This window comes from Lagenorhynchus albirostris, chromosome X (genome assembly GCF_949774975.1).
Source record: "Lagenorhynchus albirostris chromosome X, mLagAlb1.1, whole genome shotgun sequence".
Taxonomy (NCBI): domain Eukaryota; kingdom Metazoa; phylum Chordata; class Mammalia; order Artiodactyla; family Delphinidae; genus Lagenorhynchus; species Lagenorhynchus albirostris.
In genome coordinates, this window is record NC_083116.1 from 119,097,485 (window position 1) to 119,102,944 (window position 5,460).

The window sequence follows — 5,460 nt, forward strand, 5'->3', positions numbered from 1 at the left end:
CCTCAGTACTTTTCGGCTCCTCTCATCAAGAGATGGAGTCTATCTCTCCCGGTCCTTGAAACTGAGGCTGGCCTGGGGACTTGCTGTGACCAGTGACATCAAGTGAGTTCCAAACCAAGGCATCAAGAGGCCATGCGGCTTCTGCTTTTGTGTGTCTTGGGACATTGTGACCACTGTGTGAAGGAACCCAGGCGATCCTGCTGGATGATGAAAGGCGCATGGCTCTGTCACTCGAGCCTGCCAACCGCCCAACGTACGAGTGAGACCACCTTAGATCATCCAGCCATCATCTGTCCATCAGCTGACGCCAGAAGCACAGAGAAGTCCAGCAGGGATCTACTGAGCCAGCCCCGATCAGAAGAACAACAAGCCAACTCCCAGAATCATGAGCTGAATAAATGGTAGTTGTTGTAATCCACTAGGAACTGATATGAGCAGTCATATGAGGTGATTGTGATCCTAGTTTTAAACAGGGAGAATGGGATGGATTCAGCAATGGAGTGGAGTGAGATCTGTAAAATTTGACTTTGTGGCCCAAAGAGGAGAATAAGGGAAGAAAAAAAGGATATGGAGATGCACGTATCTAAAACTACGCAGAAAACACAAATCTCTTGGCAGTATTTGCTGTGAAAAATCCAGAGTATTTGAATGGGTCTGAGTATCTTAAACACGCCTACTGGTATGAAGGAGGATAGCGCCGATTCTAGAAGGCACTCAACTTTTATGGTCTATGTCCCAGTTCATGTCATACTGAGATTCAGAAGTTGGTGGCCTTGGCTGGTATCTGTTTATATGTATGATACGCCTGAGGGCCAATTTTTTTTTTCCGGAAAAGAGAGGGAGTTCTTTGTTACTCTGTATAACCTGAGTGCAACTGAAGCCCTATATGGCTCAGTCTCTGAGCAATGTTGCCTTCAAAGAAACAGTATTGTGGCAGAAAAACATAACTGACAGCAAATCACGTCTGTACTCAGCCTCTTGAAAAAAAAAATGCCAAAGGGGGGAGTACATTCTTAGTGCTAGCAGAGCTTCAAAGAGCATCTTCTTTAGACATCTTTATTGTTCTCAGTCTTTCTATAATGCCTTATAACAGCACTCCTAAGAACTCTCTGGAAGTGGCTCATGAAAAAATAAAATGTTCTCTTCCCGTTTTCTCTTTAATCTTTGAAAACTCTTCCCTGAAGCCAAAAGGCACAGCTTTTTGCTCTCTTGACTACGAGTCCCCGCTCAAGTATAGAGCTAAGTATCTCTTTCTTGTCCTGTCCTCTAAACTCTACCCTCATCACGGTGATACTCCCTCATTCACCACCTCTTTCTTTTCCATCCCTAAGTTGTTCATATACAGTCATACCTTCCTAAAGCTAGCGCTCCCGGTATCTGACCCTCTGTGATACATTTGGGCCTCTGGGGTGGGTAATCTGTTTTTATTTCTCTGAGAATCATCTCATTTCCCAGATTCCACACTCCATAGGAGAGACTCGGCGCTTAGCTCACAAGTAAGATTACTTCCTCTTTAGAAACAGGCGGAAAGTGGGAAGGGCTGAAATATTCCTGTATTAATATAGCCTTATGTGAATTTGGATTATGTAAATATGAAGTAAATGTGGTTAAAAATATACTTACAAAGTCTTATTTCTGGAACAAAATTTGAACTAATGTGAACCTCCCCAAATGAGAAAAAAAAAAAGTCCGTAATCACATATGTTTAGAACTGGAGGACTGAGTGAATCGAAAACTCTGTGCTGTTACTACGGTCACTGATAAACAAAACTACATGATGCTATTCTTGGTCAATCCTACAGGAAAATTATTCTTGAATTATAGACGTTTTAATTATGAAAGGTGCTCTGAAAAATACCCTAGTGTAAACTGACTTCGATATTCTGTTCTCGTGTTTGCTTCTGTGCCTGAGGTGCAGGGAAGGGGACTGGGGAAAACTAGGAAAGGAGGGTCAGGTATTGAACCCTCATGAGGAAGGGGAGGACCAGACACTCAGTGAGCTGCTTCAGGGTCCACGTGACAACGGGCATCACTGTGAAAGGATGAGAGCCAGTGTCCCCATTTCTCCGTGGCACCCAGGACCACTCTGGCATTTTCAAAACTGGCAACTCTGGACGAGGAGGAGACATGGGCAAGGTTGTTCCAAGACGTCCGTCAGCCATGTCAGCATTGAGTCTCCCCCTAGTGGCTGCATTAGCAAAGACATTGATGGAGGGAACTGGAGGAGAAAGGGCTGTGAAAATGGCAGGTGCTGACTGGCTGACAAGCTGGTCCATGGGCACAGGAGAGGCATCTTGTGAAGGCTTTTATTGCTCTTTTGGGGTGGGAGGATTTTTTTTGAGGGTCTGTGTGAGCAGGAAGATGCAAGAACTTTGAGATGCTGATGGTAATCACCCTGAATTTATGGACAGGCTGCTTTGACCTTGGGATTCTTATACTTGTCCACACCGGTATGGTGGCTTTGCTCCTTATTCTCTTGGAGGGCTTCAGCTATTTACGTACTTAACTCCCTAAACCTCTGATTCCTTGCTTGTAGAGTGGAGGCAAATAATCACACTTACTTTAAGAGATTTTTGTGAGGATTCAGTGGGCTGATGGAGGGAAGGAGCTCCGCCTGGTGCCTAGCGTACATTGTCAGCACTCAATAAACGTGAGCTCTCGTTGTGTGGTCATCACATCCACAGTCTGAAATGTACTCTCTCAGTTTTATAGAACTCTTGGAGTTGCTAACATGACCCGCTGACTGGACTACCGTGATATCGTCGGTAACTTGTGGGTCTTGGATCCCTCCTAATCTTTATCTTTTTAAAATATTTTATTTATTTATTGGGCTGCGCCGGGTCTTAGTTGCGGCACATGGGATCTCCATTGCCTCGTGTGGGATATTCACTGTGGCATGTGGGATCTTTTTTAGTTGCGGCATGCGGGCTCTTAGCTGTGGCACGCGGGATCTTTAGTTGTGGCACATGGGATCTTTAGTTGTGGTATGCGGACTTGTTAGTTGCGGCATGCAGATCTAGTTCCCTGACCAGGGATCGAACCCGGGCCCCCTGCATTGGGAGCATGGAGTCTTAACCACTGGACCACCAGGGAAGTCCCTCTTCTAATCTTCAATGGTTGATGTGGCAAGAGGACACAGCTCATGGTTTCTTCTTAATCTCAGGCCCTCTGTAATGGGAACTGTCATCACAGTTGACATTTTCTAATTTTCTGCCACGTCTTCTGGGAAAACAGTAACTTCTTACTCAGGGGAGATGGTATTTTATCAGGCAAGTTGAAGCCATTCTGAGAGAAGAGCAGTTACCTCTATGTTCTTGTTCACTGACCTTTGGGGAAAATTACCTCTGTTTGCTTTTTCCTTAATTAAATGGCTGAAAAATTCTGTAGAAGCAATTAACACTAGTCTTTAATTCTAACTATATTAAAGCCTATTTTTCTGTCTCTATCACATCAAAATGGCAGGTCAAATGCATCTTTGGAAGTATGACTAGGGGTTTCCATGGCAACCAGATAGGAAGAAGGGAGGGAGGAAACCGAGTTCTGGGCTCTTGGTACTTTTCTCCCACTCATTGGGGACCCTGGAGAATCCGTTTGTGGATGGCGTCTCTCTGTGTCTTAAGTGCACCCAAGTCCCGAGCTCCAAATGCCCCTTTCTACTCAAGGTGGGGCCAGCGGATGTCGGGGTGACTGCTGATAGCAAAAGGATCCCAATGAACAGTCATACCATAAACCGGATTATAGTTTTCAGTCCATGAAATGTTTTTATTTACATTATTTTATGTAATCATGTTATCACTGTAAGCTATTTCCGTTCTAAAGGCGAGGAAGCAGAGGTGAAGGGGTTTGCTCAAGTCGAGTGGCAGAGCCAGGGTCTGTATCATCCAACTCTCAGAACAATGGCCATTATTTTGGGGCCATGGTATATGCCAAAACCGTCTTCCCTGTCCACTGTGGCAGGTTGGGTGGCTGGAGAGAGTGAGGCTTTACCTGTGTCCTCCTTGGAGGCTGTGATGGGGAACGGGGCACAGCTTTATGCATTTCCATGAAAAGCTCAGGTGCCGGCACGAGAGACTAATATTTTGTGGAAAACATGCACATGGCCTTTCTTCCCTGGTTCCTGATTCTTTGCCTGCTGGAGTGTGGAGGTCCTCATCGATTGCAATCATGAAAGACACTCTCTTATTGCATCCGGTAACACAATCCTTCCACAGTTTTCTTCAGTTACACTGATTATTTCCCATTATGAGCTTATTCTTTTCTGAGCTTTTTCCTCAAGAAGCTTCTGCAGTTTTCGTCTCAATTATATTATTATTATAAGAAGTGGCTCTCCGGTGGCACAATGGAGTGGATGGGGGTTGTGTTATTTTGACCTCTCACATAAAGCATCTTCTAACTTTTGTTGGGGATGAGAGAACTGGTTGCTGATTGCAGTTGGCTGGACTGCGTGAGTATCCTAGACCTTCAATTATGATGAAATAACGTTGCAGTTATTTTCCACCTTTAGAAGTATCTCCCTCCTTTCCTTTCTACTTCAAGCCTGCCGCTAAGCATTTTTTTCTCTGGAAGCTTTCCTGGCTCTCCTGCTTCCTTTTCATTCCCACCATAATCTCATAATAATGAACGGCCACCTTAGATCCCAGTGTATCAGCTGCCTCCTTTCTGTCTTCTTAGTTTCTTGTCTTTATTCCAATGCATCCTACACATAGCAGCATGAATACTTTCTTTGGCTTTTATTTGGATTAGGTCACTCTCATTCTAAGGAGGCCAGAATACCTCTCAATTACCTCTTGAATAAAATTAAACCTCGTAATTATATACGCTGAAGTCCTCAGCCTGTAAAGTCTTCCACTTAATGGCCCCCTGCCTGCCCTCCTCCACTTGGGCATCCTACTCCAGCTTCATAAGACCATTGACACCCGCAGTGTACGTTTATCCCCACTTATTAACTGTGAGCCTTTGCACATCCCACCTCTCTTGTTCACAGTGCTTCCCCGCTTCATTTTACCAGGGATATAATTGGTTTAACTTTGTTTAACTCAGTGTTTCTCAAATTTATTTTCCCATGGAAGACTGTTGCTCACAAGATGGCCTTTAAAACTGTGCTGGAGAGCTTCTGTCTCCTCTTTGCTCCTCCAGGTCTGCCCTCAGCCCTCCCTCCCTCTGCTGTGTGCTCACGAGGGAGGCTGACCTCTGTCGTGGTTACAGTGAATCTAGATGTTGCTCTGAAGGTATTTCGTAGATGTGGCTAGCCTGTACGATCAGTGCACTTTAAGTAAAGCAGATTACCCTCTGTAATGTGGGTGGGCCTCACCCAATCAGTTGAAGGCCTTAAGAGCAAAAACTGAGGTTTCCTGAAGAAGAAATTCTAGTTCAAGATTTCACTCTCAGCCTCCCACTCCAACCCCAATCACATGAGCCAATTCCTTACAGTTAATCTCTCTCTCTTTCTCAGTATTGATT

General features: G+C 44.8%; 1 non-coding gene across 1 annotated transcript; it reads right to left on the bottom strand.

Moving 5' to 3' along the window:
- Positions 1-3,020: 3,020 nt before the first annotated feature.
- TRNAW-CCA (transfer RNA tryptophan (anticodon CCA)) lies at positions 3,021-3,093 on the bottom strand. Its single transcript has one exon. It is a non-coding gene; the product is annotated as a tRNA-Trp (tRNA).
- Between the last annotated feature and the right edge of the window lie 2,367 nt (positions 3,094-5,460).